At 37.8% G+C, this 13169-nt stretch overlaps 2 long non-coding RNA genes and 1 pseudogene across 2 annotated transcripts; 2 read left to right on the forward strand and 1 right to left on the reverse strand.

Annotated features, from left to right (window-relative positions):
- The first annotated feature begins 1570 nt into the window (after positions 1 to 1570).
- On the forward strand, positions 1571 to 3970 carry LOC137106939 (uncharacterized). The gene is made up of 3 exons (XR_010912039.1): positions 1571 to 1695; positions 2927 to 3042; positions 3813 to 3970. It is a non-coding gene; the product is annotated as an uncharacterized lncRNA (long non-coding RNA).
- Positions 3971 to 5819: 1849 nt separating this feature from the next.
- On the reverse strand, positions 5820 to 7883 carry LOC137106940 (uncharacterized). Its single transcript, XR_010912040.1, has 3 exons — positions 7604 to 7883; positions 6652 to 6778; positions 5820 to 5950 (listed from the first exon to the last, which is right to left on the reverse strand). It is a non-coding gene; the product is annotated as an uncharacterized lncRNA (long non-coding RNA).
- A 6-nt stretch (positions 7884 to 7889) lies between these two features.
- On the forward strand, positions 7890 to 10056 carry LOC137106959 (uncharacterized; annotated as a pseudogene).
- The last annotated feature ends 3113 nt before the right edge of the window (positions 10057 to 13169 follow it).

Genomic DNA, 13169 nt, shown 5'->3' on the forward strand with positions numbered 1-13169 from the left:
ATAGATAACCTTTATGTGCATGGAGGATTCATCATTAACATAAACAAATTGAAATCTATCAGACAGATTTAAACCAACCTAGTGCAGTTCCTTTAATCCCAATTTCATGTTCCAGTCTCTGTAATAAAATGTTGTGATCAATGGTATCGAATGCAGCACTAAGATCAAACAGAACAAGTATAAAGACGTGACTTTTACCAGTGCTGTTTCTGTATTATGATGAACTCTAAATCCTGACTAAAAGTCTTCAAACAAATTATTACTGGTGGTCACAAAGTTGTTTTGCAGCTACTTTTTTTAAGTACCTACCTTATTGGCCTGTGGTACATAGCCTGCTTCTAAAGATAGATTGATGAGATCTAATACAAACATATCTATTAAGGGTAAAGCTTCCTTGAGGAGTTTAGTTGGAATAGGGTCTAGCAGACAGGTTGTTGGTTTAGATGAGATAATAACTGAAGTTAGCTCAGCAAGATCTATGGGTAAAAAGCAGTCTAAGAGGGATTGGCTCAATAGAACTATGGCTCTTAGTCAGCCTGGCTACAGTGCTGAACAGAAACTGGGAGTTGTTCTTGTTTTCTTCTATTAATGTTGAATAATATGCTGTTCTGGCATCACGGAGAGCTGTTTTGTACATTTTTTAACTGTTTTTCCAGGCTAAATGAGATTTTCTTTTAATTTCTGGAACACCACTTCCTTTCTAACATTCGTTTTGCCTGTTTTAAGCTGCGTGTTTGCGAACTATGCCATGGAGATCACCTCTTCTGGTTTACTGCCTTTTTTTTCAGAGGGGCAACACTATGGTCTATTGAACTTAGTGAGGCTGCAGAATTGTCAACAAGATAATCAACTTGTGCAGGAGTAACATTAAGGTGGCTACTTTCCATTGTATTGACATATGGTGAAGCAAATGATGAAAGAATAATTTCTTTAAGATTCTTTTCAGCTTTTTCACTTAACATCTGTTATAGTGGAATTTTTTCCCAACTGCTGTATAGTCCCTTATTGTAAATTCAAATGTTATTAGAAAATGGTTAGACAGAAGCGAGTTATGGGGAAATATTGTTAAATTATCTGCTTCAATTCCATACGTAAGGTCAAGGTCTAAGGTGTGACTAAAACAGTGTAAGAGTTCTGTAAGAGTAGTCTTAACTTTTATGAGATTATCATGACTAACTCCTCTTGTGGTCATTTTTGGTTTATGTAATTTAGTTGGTCGGGGAACATACAGAGTCTCTATAGGTATGTGGGAGTTGTGGGGGGGTGATGGTTGTAAGGATACTGCAGAGAGACATGTAGGACTGGATCTCTGCATCCTAGGCTCAACTCTCGACTGTCATACTTTTAGTTGTCTAATAAAACCAGCCATATTTCTTGATAAGAAAGCTGCACCATCTAAAGTAGGATGGATGCCATCTCTTCTAATCAGCCTAGGTTTTCCCCCAAATCATTTCCAATTGTCTATGTAGCCCACATCGTAACAAGTCATGTGAGTGACTGAACACCCCTTCCCCCCTCCCTTACTTCTCCCCCTCCTCCCCCTCCCTCCGCTGTTCAGCCAATTGCGTGTCAGTATTCAGTTTGTAAATTTGCAGCCAACTGGTTGAAGCAGTTCTCTACTCAGTGTGAGGAGCTTAGGCAGAGCACAGCTACATGTCGGTCTGGGGAGGCAAAGTCCTTCAGCTTAACATTACAGTAAGTTCTGTAATCATGTGTTAAGTTTGTTAACCACAGAAAAGAAGTTTGGTTGTTAAGAATAATATGTTTTTTTTACTTGTAAAAAACAGCACATTGTTTTAGCCCATCTTCAGCCTCATAACTAAGCATGTTTTGTCTGCTCTCAGTTAATTGTACTGTTTCCTAATATATAACACATCTTCTACTATAACTTGTAAGAAAAGACATTTTATCATAAAAGTAATTAGCAGTTTTTTGTCAGCGTGTACGCTGTCGGTAACTGAAACACTAGAAGAAGGATTTAACACAACACTGCTCACCGTCTGTAGCCAAAAATTGTATCAGGTAAGATAAAACCAGTTCAATGTCTCTGTAATTCCAAAAACTCTCAAAAAATAGTGAGACACCTTTTTGAGTAAAACCACCAGCTGATCTTGAGCATTAGTTTCAGAATCTCCAATCTTACAACGTTTGCATTATGTCTAATCAAAATCAGTTTTTACTTTTCCATCCTGAGCTAAAGTATTTCAAAAAGTATCTGTGGGGAAATAAGTTATGCCAAAGTCTCGAAATACCATACAATCAAATATTTGATCTTCTCATGCTATATAAAGGCCTACAGTACAGTATAATTATTTGTCTTTATATGAGCATATTTGGCAAAAATATTCGATTAACTCTTTAATTTTAATATATTCCAGTTACTACGGGAACTTACTCTGAACTTACTGAACCTGCTCTCTGGCAGGTTTTCTTTAACAAACCCTAACAAAAAAAAGAGTTTCCCTCTGTTTCCCTCCTGTGGAGTCTGAAGATGTCTGACATTTTATTTTCTCATTCACATGGTTCATATCAAATTGCAGATTGAAGCACGTTTATTTGCAGAAGTTTAGGTTAGGTTACTTTAATGATCATTGTTTTACAATCATGATTTTTTTACTAAAGCTAACACACGTGCAGATGTCTCCAAAGAATCTGCTTACAGTACTGTTGTAACTCCAGAGAAGTGCTACTGCTACAAGTTTTCAAATTAAAATGACTTTTAACTTTTAGCTTAGTATCCAAAGTAATGTTAGTCTGCACCTAGACTTTATATAAGATACAGACAATACAAAGTACAAGTACTGAGGAGCTGTGGGCATTGTTCAGCACATTTTATTATGGATGATCTTTGTAATGTTGTAATGATGACAAAGCTACGAAAATTAAGTGATTCTCACAACATAGTAACTAATGTTTTTATCCACAGATTAAGATGTAATTGGTGGATCAGCCACACGTTGACTTATCTGTTCAGAGTTTCCAACATCTTACTTCAGAGATGAGAGGAAAAATAAATGCATTCACAAGCAGGCTTCTGATTTGGTAAGTAACTGTTCCAGTCTACAGCTAGAATATTGTAATATTGGGCTTTAATTGATTTCTTTGAACAATGTTGAACAAACTTTTTAATTTAATAAAAATAAAAAAAATGAACTGTTTTCATTTATTTGGGGATTTCTGACACCATCATAGGCTCAAAACTAATCATACAGCACATCATGAAGACAACATTTAATTAAATGTACCAAGTTCACTTTTAGCACACTTTTAGTAGTCTAAAATGAGCCTCTGGCAGAATTCTGGTTGGACATTTGACCACTATTCTTGGCTGAAATTGTTGAGTTCAATTACATTTGTTGTTTCTGTGGCTCAGTTTAAATATTTTTGACAGTGTTGTAGTCAGGACTTTTGGAATTGAAGTTATGTTGAAGACTTGTTGAAGACTGAGTATATCTATATACACATCTTCATTATGCACACAGAAAAGACCACTAACAGATCAACAGATAACAGGAAGTTAAGAAGTCTTGGCTTGCCAGATTCAAAGACATTTAGGAACTTTCAGCACCACAGAATTAATAATCTGAATGGATGCAGTCAGAAGTTATCTGGTGCTTCAACACATAGGACATCATCTGAACGGCAGGCTTCTCCCCCATTCCACCTCAAGATCAGTTCATCAACATTAGCCTGGTGTCAAAGTCGCTATTTGTATAGGATCAGTTGTTGAAGGCGTACAACTCTGTGCAGTGTTTACTTGCATTTACTTTCTGACATTGTAACTTATGCCCTACTTTCTCTTATTTCTATAGGAGCAGAGACAAAACATTCCTTCGCCTCGTCCAGCAAATTGACAATACCCTGCTTTGTATTGCTTTATCCTCCTTTGCACTGCTAACACTGAACTTTTTACTTTAGCCATGTTGTGGTGCATTCATATAATGGATGTTTATGTTATAAATTTACCATTCAGTGTCTGATTGTGAATTGTATATCCACAATAATACAAGTTAGGAACATTTTCAGCCAATGATTATATCTTTGGATATTTTACTTTCTTGTTTTTTGTTTGTTGAAAGCTAACTTATTAGTTAGCAATAGTTATGTTTTTACCACACACGTGTATTAGTTGCAAATGCGCAAAATGCCACAATAAATGGTAGAAATAAATGTGAAGTCTTTTCTTTGTTGTAAGCTCATTACCTATAGGCCTATTTGCCAGACTTTTGAATGTATTCCAGGTTACGATTTTTGCAATCTTTTTTGTTTAGGGGGAATGTTTTGCAACCTGTGCTGCCAGACATTCGACCGTATTCCAGGCTACGGGTTTTTGCATTCTTTTAGATTTATAGCAAATGTTTACGTTTTGTTTTACAGTGTGTGTGTATATAAGTGCAGACAATTTACCATTAAAGGGAGTTTTTCCTCTCCACTCTTGCCTAGGCTTGCTCAAGGGGGAATTGTTAAGGTTTCTCTATACATCTTTATAGTCTTGACTTTATTATGTGAAGTGCCTTGTGAAAACTTTATTGTGAATTGGCGCTATAGATAGATAGATAGATAGATAGATAGACACTACACCACATGTACAGTAGATAGTAGTTCCACATTCTCAACAGATTAGGAATCATGTTCAAGTTTAATCTGATCAGCTGAACACTGAGCCAATTCAGCACAGACCAGAGGTTGTAATTTTTTCCTATGATTGCTGCTTTAAGTAGATTAATTTGACATTTTTTCCCCAGCTAAAAAAAGTACCCATTTAGATTATGAAGATTTAGATTTTTTTCTTTTTTCTTTTTTTTGTAGATGTGATCTAACCTGAGGCTCGCTTACGAAACCAGCCAGCCTATGTCTGTGCATTTTCTCAGGAGAGATCAGTGATAGCCAAGAGTTCTAGGCTTGCTGCTTTATTTATACTAGTTTTTAAATGTGAGTAATGTATGCAGCCCTTTTCCTAAGAGCTCTCGCTCTACTTTCCACTCACCCCAACCAATAAAGGCAGATGGCCTATCCTGAGCCTGGTTCTGCTAGATGTTTCTTCCATAAAAAGTTTTTTCCTCTCCACTGTTGCCTGTAGGCTTATTCAAGGGGGATTTGTTGAGTTTTTCTACATATGTCAGGGTTTTGTATATGGACCCAAAGCAACAGTGAAAGGGATGTGAAATAAGTTATTAATAATTTTTGTTTTAAAATGGAACAAGGGAAGAATAACAAATAAAACAGAGACTACGCTAAACAGTAATGAATACAAAACAAACTAAGTACATGGACCAAGGAAGTAAACTCAACAGACGTGAATCAAAACCCAAACTTAAAGGTGAGCACTGACTGAGTGAATACAAAACAATCGAACTATCTAAAAGGGTCACAGGACAGACTGGAAGCTGAACCATATGAAAAATAAACCTGGTGACATTCAGCTAATAAACTAATCAGAACAACGAAGCTAAAATAAAAGACAGTAACCAAATCTCCGACCAAGATACAGGTAACAAACTCCACATAACCATGTGATAGGTAAACCAGGAGATAGTCTGTTGCATGGATAACAAAGACAATGATCTGACAGGGAACAGAGGGGAGAACTGGGTTTTAAAAGGCAGATTGCTTGTGTTTTTTAGCATTTTAAAATGGTATTTTAGAATGTAATTTTTTATTTTAAAATTTTTAAAGCTGGTGTAAGAGTTGAAATATGGCATATTCATTAACCTTAAGGGAAGGTTGACAAATTGAATTTTTTGGGATATTGCAAAAGGTTGCAAACTTAAAACATTTAGGTATACATAAATGCAGCTAGTCTGAATTTACATCAGGCAGAATATACAGGTTACCTAAATATGTAATTACGTTTGTTCTGAAATATAACATACAGTATAACTGTTCTTCTGGACAATGCTTGTAATGCAGGATGGTTATTAAAAATCCCTCAGGGTCTGGAAGGATCTATCTGCAAAGACAAAATAAACCTAATTGGTAATTTCACTTTTTTTGACAGGTTTTTCATTGCATTTAGTGTACACTGTGTAAAATTAAATGGTAAATGGTCTGCACGTATAGTGCATATTTCTACCTATCAGCACTTAACACTGCTTCTTATTCACCCATTCACACTAATGATCATACACCGGTGGGGGAGCTGCTATGCAGCTGGCCAACACTCACCAGGAGCAACTAAGTTGGGGTTCAGTGTCTTGCTCAAGGACACTTCGACATGTGACCAGAGGAGCTGGGGATTGAACCAACAACTGTGAGATTGGTGGACAACCGCTCTAAGTTCCTGCGCCACTGTTGCCCACATTAATGCTTTAGTTTTGTCTTCAATATCTTTAATATCTACACACAAAGAGCATAATATTAACTAAAAATGTTACTTATCTAGCTGTCATGCTGTACACAAAGTTTCAAATTTAGTTTAAAAAAATATTTAGTTTAAATAAACTTATTACTGTCAAAAAGTTGGGTGAGAGGGTCTGATTATCAAAGGACTTCTATTGCTTTTAACATGTTTTCCTCACACTTTTACTTAGCTACAATACAGCAGACAGTCAGTGCTGAATAGCCAATATTCATGCTGACATTCATGCTGAAATGACTCATTTTCCACCCCATATATTTGGTGACTTGATTGGGTAGCCACAGAGCACATACCTGTTTGATGTGACAGGCCCTTCAGCTGGCACTTGCCCAGGGTCAGGTTACAGGTGTACAGTCCTAAGCACCCATTGCACTGTGAAGGACTGCTGCAGCTCTTTGTTTGGATTCCACTACAGCCATGCTGTGGAAAAAAATGAGGATATATTTTTATTGTACAATAAAACTGTCTCTGAACAAACATAACCCAAAAGCTCATTAGTGTAAAATAAATAAAATGTCATTCACTGACATCCAGCTCGAATAATAAGGTTCTGTAATATAAACTTATTAATGGAGTCAGTGAATACAGAATAATTCCCTGCTAGCAAGCTTGGTGTAAAGTCAAAGAAAGTTATTTTAAATTCAGAAAATTTGGATTTTCAGACGGGAAGATGTGGGGACGGCACTGCTTAAGGATTCTATTTGATAAACCTGTTGATGATCATCTGATAGAGACTCACTGGTGAAGAAGTAAAGAGACTCAGTCATGAAGCTTTGAAACTGTTGCTCACTGAGAAAGGCATAGCTGAAACCTTTCTGTTTTCCTTCCATGTGCTAAACTGTATCAGTATCGTAATCAGTTTACTGAGGTTGTTCAAAAGACATTGTGAATTGTGAAGATATCTGACTCCTCTAAAATTCACTAATTTAAAGCTTTACAGCAACTTGTGTGTTTTCCTTGTTTTGATCCTTTACCTTTAAGCTGTGTAACCCAGTTCTTGTGGTCTAAGAAGATGATTATGCTGCCAAACTCACCCAGATGCAATACAGATATATTTATCTGTCAACACTCAGCTCTACCTAAGCGACTATTTACCATTTACCTGTTTGTAGCACGTTTTTTTTAATGTTGGTGAATCATTTATGTCACAACTACTTCTCTACTTTGTTCTCTACTTCTCTACTTAGTTCCATTAAACATCTTTTCTGAATTATATATCAGTTATTACTCACTTTCTACACTTACCGTGTCTGAGTTAAACTGTCCAAACTGCCTCACATTCTCTCTTTTGACATTCTTTCTCCTAGTGAATCCTCCAATATCTCTGTCCAAAGGGCCCCTAGGTGTTGCTGTTGCTCCAAATTTAAAGTAATACTCCAGGCTATCTCCGGGCAGTGTGGACGACTGTCTTCCCATGTCTGCAGTCAGAGGAGAAGAGTAACTGACACTGGTCCACCCAGCCTTTCTTCGCCATCCTGTTCCATGTCTCGTACAGGTACCTGACTCTGTATATGGAACATGTAGGCGAGCTATGGGGATGATAAGCAAGAATTTCATCATTAAGAAACAGACATCCATTGGATTTTGTCCAAGTAACCCTTGTTACTGTTTTCAAACTAGTCCTATTATCACTTATATATCGCTCCTAGTGCTCCACCTCTGTTTCACACTGCTCTACAAAGTCTTGCAGTGACATGTTTAATCTCCCAATGTATCTCTCTAATTTCACAGAACAGTGCCTGTTTTTTGCAGAATTTATTTGAGAATATTAATTTTTTCCTCTCTCTCTGCAAGTTAGTTAGCAAGTTGGTAGGTGAAAAAGTCATTATTAATGAAGTAATTAAATCAGATTAGTGAGCTGTCAGTCAGAGGCTGCACCAATAAAGGCCTGCAGCAGTTTGGATCATGAAAACTATATATACGCTCAATAAAAATTAAATATGGGATGATATGAGTAAAAGTTTTAATTTTGCATGTAAATAAATATTTTTGCAACCCTTGCAACTTTAATTGACCACTTTGCAGAGGAATTGTTTAAATTCTTATTTGACAATATTTATTTAACAACCAGAAACAGTAGTTAAGAGATAAAAAAAACTAAATATGATAATCCTATAAACTACATGACATTATACAAAACTAAATTAGTAATTTACTTTTTTTTCTTTTTTGTTTATTGGCCTGTGTACATAAATATATTACTAAACAAGCCTACTAAAAACTAAGTAAAAGTGCCTGGACTGACACAACCACAACACAATACTGTATATAAAATATACAGTACTCTAAAACTTATTTCAAATACCTCACCTGAGGTCAGCTGCCACTTCAATAGTGACTTTGGAATTTTTGTCTGTCAGGAAAATACTGTTTTCAGGTCCCCACTTTCAAATCCACTTCCCCAGAATGATCTTCCAGCTAATCAATGTTTTACAGTAGCTGTGGTGGCAAACCCTGCAGAATATGAAACAAGCAAGAAGGAACAAAAGGCAGCACTCAATGTTGCTGTATGAGGGTCTCAGTGAAATTACAAAACTTTGGAGAATCTGCTGTTATAGGCCTGAGACTTAAAAAATGCAATAAGTGTGGTGATTCAAAGCCCTTTACACTGCTTCAGACACATTGCAAGGGGGACTCTTGCGGTAAGCGTATTGCGTCACTTCCTGTTTCTGCACACTATTGGGTTTCTACCGAAGGAGTGTTTACTGATTAATTGCAGCTCTTATTTTACTTAAATAAGTGATTTCCTCACACAAGAATTAATACTTGAGTTGTAACATACGCTTGTATTACACAAGCACCTGCTTGTAAAACACAACCAGCTATGTTTACGAATACCCCATTTCACCTATATTAGCTTCGCTAGCTTAGCAGTTATCCGCTAGCAAGGGCTTCTCTGTCTCCCTCTGTTTCTCCTTCTCTCTCTTGCTCGGTGTGTCTTGTGTTTAGTTTTTCCTCTGCCTTCTTTAGTGATAATGTTATATGTAACAAGTGTAAGGTTTTTGCAGCTTTGGAGGCGAGGCTCACACAATTGGAAGCGCGACTCCGCATCATGGAAAATAATTCAGCTCGTCAGGCCCCGGTAGCTGGTGCTGGCCAAACTAGCGTAGCCCCTGTTAGCTCTCCCCCGGCAGTTCCCAAGATGCCGGGAAGCCAGTCCGGCTGGGTGACGGCTCGTAAGAATTCTAATGCTAAACAGACGCCCGAGGTTCACCACCAGTCGGTTCATGTTTCTAATCAATTTTCCCCACTCAGCGACGCACCCGGTGAGAAACCAACTCTGGTCATTGGCAGCTCTATAGTCAGAAACCTGAAGTTAGAGACTCCAGGGGCCATAGTCAAATGTCTTCCTGGGACCAGAGCGGGCGATATTGAATCATATTTAAATCTCCTGTCTGAAGATAAACATAAATACAGTAAGATTATTATTCACACAGGAGTTAATGACGCCCGATTAGGCAAATTGGAGGTCACTAAAATTAATGTTGAATCGGTGTGTAACTTTCTCTGGACCCCTGCCAAATCTGACCAGTGACGACATGTACAGCCGCATGTCGTCATTCAACTGCTGGCTGTCTAGGTGGTGTCCAGCAAACGATGTGGGCTACACAGACAATTGGAAACATTTTTGGGGAAAACCTAGGAGAGATGGCATCCATCCTACTTTAGATGGTGCAGCTTTCTTATCAAGAAATATGACTGGTTTTATTAGACAACCAAAAGTATGACAAGCCCTAGGATGCAGAGATCCAGTCCTACACGCCTCTCTGCAGTATCCTTACAACCGTCACGCCCCCACAACTCCCACATACCTATAGAGACTGTGTCTGTTCCCCTACCAACTAAATTAAATAAACTAAAAACAACAATAGGAGGAGTTAATAGTTAAGACTACTCCCCTTACAGAACAAAACCCCAATACTATTGAATGTGGATTATTAAATATCAGATCTCTCTCTTCTAAATGTCTGTTAGTAAATGACTTAATAAGAGATCATCAATTCGATTCATTGTGTCTCACTGAAACTTGGTTGCAGCAGGAAGAATATGTCAGTTTAAATGACTCAACCCCCCCAAGTCATATTAATTATCATGTTCCTAGAAGCACAGGCTGAGGTGGGGGAGTAGCAGCAATTTTTTTTTACCAATAAAGTCTAGACCTAAACGTAGTTATAACTCATTTGAGAGCGTTACTCTTAGCCTTTCACAACCAAACTGAAAAAACTCAAAAACCAATATTATTTGTTATCGTGTACCGTCCTCCAGTCCCTTATTCAGAGTTTCTGATTGAATTTTCTGATTTTTTATTTGATTTAATGCTTAGTACAGACAAAGTCATTATAGTGGGTGACTTTAACATTCATGTAGAAGCTGACAGTAATTACATGAGCACTGCGTTCAATCCATTAATAGATTTAATTGGTTTTTCCCAAAATGTAAATAAACCCACTGACAGTTTTCACTGTCACAATTCTGCAGCCTCACTACGTACAATAGTCAATAGTGTTGCCCCTCTGAAAAAGAAGGCAGTAAACCAGAAGAGGCGATCTCCATGGTATAGTTCGCAAACACGTAACTTAAAGTTAGAAACAAAGTTTAAAAATAATTTAAAAATGTACAAAAAAGCTCTCTGTGATGCCAGAACAGCACATTATTCATCATTAATAGAAGAAAACATGAACAACCCCCGGTTTCTGTTCAGCACTGTAGCCAGGCTGACTAAGAGCCATAGTTCTGTTGAGCTTACTATTCCCTTAACTCTTCCCACTAATGACTTCATGACTTTCTTTATGAATAAAATTGTAGCCATTAGAGAAAAAATTCACCAGATCCTCTCCCCAAATATTACAGATAGATCTTCACATACAACAGTGCTAAAATCATCAATAGGGCCCTTAGAATGCTTTTTACCCATCTATCCATCAGATCCTACTGAGCTAACTTATTATCTCATCTAAACCAACAACCTGTCTGCTAGACCCTATTGCAATTAGACTGTTCAAGGAAGCTTTACCCTTAATAGATACGTTCGTATTAGATATCATTAATCTATCTTTAGGAACAGGATATATGTTTATGTATGGGCGAATGTGGCGCAGGAAGGTAGAGTGGTCTTTCACCAATCTCACAGTTGTTGATTCAATCCCCACCTCCGCCTCCACATGTTGAAGTGTCCTTGATCAAGACACTGAACCCCAACTTAGTTTGTCCTTGAGCAAGACACTGACCTCCATGGGGGATAGGAGAGCTGCTATGCAGCTGGCCAACACTCACCAGGAGCAACTAAGTTGGGGTTCAGTGTCTTGCTCAAGGAAACTTCGACATGGGACCAGAGGAACCAGGGATTGCACCAACAACTGTGAGATTGGTGGAGAACTGCGGCACCTATGTGTCTTCCAGCATGCAGCTACTCATCATACCAACCTGCCTTATGTTTTGTTGTTGCTTTTTGTTGCTCTTTTCTTTTCTCTCTCCCCTTTCCACTCACCCCAACCGTTCAAGGCAGATGGCAGTCCACCCTGAGCCTGGTTCTGCTGGAGGTTTCTTCCGTTAAAGGGAGTTTTTCTTCTCCACTGTTGCCTATGGCTTGCTCCAGGGGGAATTGTTGGTTCTCTCTATACATCTTTATAATATTGACTTTATTCTGTAAAGGGCCCTGAGATGACTTTGTTGTGAATTGGAGCTATATAAATAAAGTTGAATTGGAATTGAATTGAATTGATTAAGTAATGTGTCTTGAGTGTGAGGCAGCATCATGGCCTTCTCCGCACCTCCAGGAAAAGCTTTAATGACTTACCAATGTGTATTCACCTCTACCAGCAACACAAAAGCATTGTAGGCCTACACTATTAAGCTATTGTGTGGTAATTCTTTTACATGGGTAAACTACAATTGGTCAATAAAATTCATCTAGAACATTTAATTGTCACAGTCCCTGGTTTTGGTCTAGTGTTGTTTAAATTGATTTCCTGTTTTGTGCTTTTATTTTGTTGATCCTCCTGTGTCCCTTCCTTTGAGTCTGCTTAGTATCTTTACCTTCCTCGTTTTGTTCTAATTGGTTTCACCTGTTCCCCAGTTTATTTATACCCAGCTTTCCCCATTGCTTACTGCCAGATTGTCTTCCCTAGAGAACTCTCCTTATGAGTTACCACTTTGGCTTCCCCGGTTCCCCTACACACCTGTGGATAACCCCTTTTGGACTTTGCCCTCTTGTGCCCACCTGTTACTTGAGTTTTGGTCTGAGGTTTGGTTTTCCGTTTATTCCTGCGTAGTTTTGTTGATTAAGTTTTCTGTGGTGTTCTCTGTAGTTCCTTAGTCCCCGTGTCTTCCCAGTGTGGTAATAGTTTAGTTGATCCCCTCTCTCCAGCCGTTTAAGTTCTTTGTCTGTCTTACCTAATGTATATTGTGAGTGTTTGCATGTGTTTTCCCATCCTCCTTACGGAGTGATTTTCTGTTGTTGCCTTTTGTTTAAATAAACTTTAATTTATTATAACCCCTTCCCTTGCGGTCTCCTCCTTTTCGGGTCCTGCAAAAATTATAACACACAATAGAAAGTGTGACATTAATAATTTGTGTCTTAAATAGGTCACCCAATCTAACAATTTTATATTTAGGAAACATAGTGTCATTTTAATGCTTAAATAATCAAATGAACGAAAGAAGGGAAGTTCAAAGCAGGTTTTCTATATGAAACAACTATATATTTTTGGAAACACATGTCACTTAGGGACTTTGGTATGAAACGTTTTTGTCTTGCTCTTTATATTATAACACTCGAGCTCACTGAAATTTGTAAAGAGGCTCAAGCAGA

The sequence above is a fragment of the Channa argus genome, chromosome 21 (genome assembly GCF_033026475.1).
Source record: "Channa argus isolate prfri chromosome 21, Channa argus male v1.0, whole genome shotgun sequence".
NCBI lineage: Eukaryota > Metazoa > Chordata > Actinopteri > Anabantiformes > Channidae > Channa > Channa argus.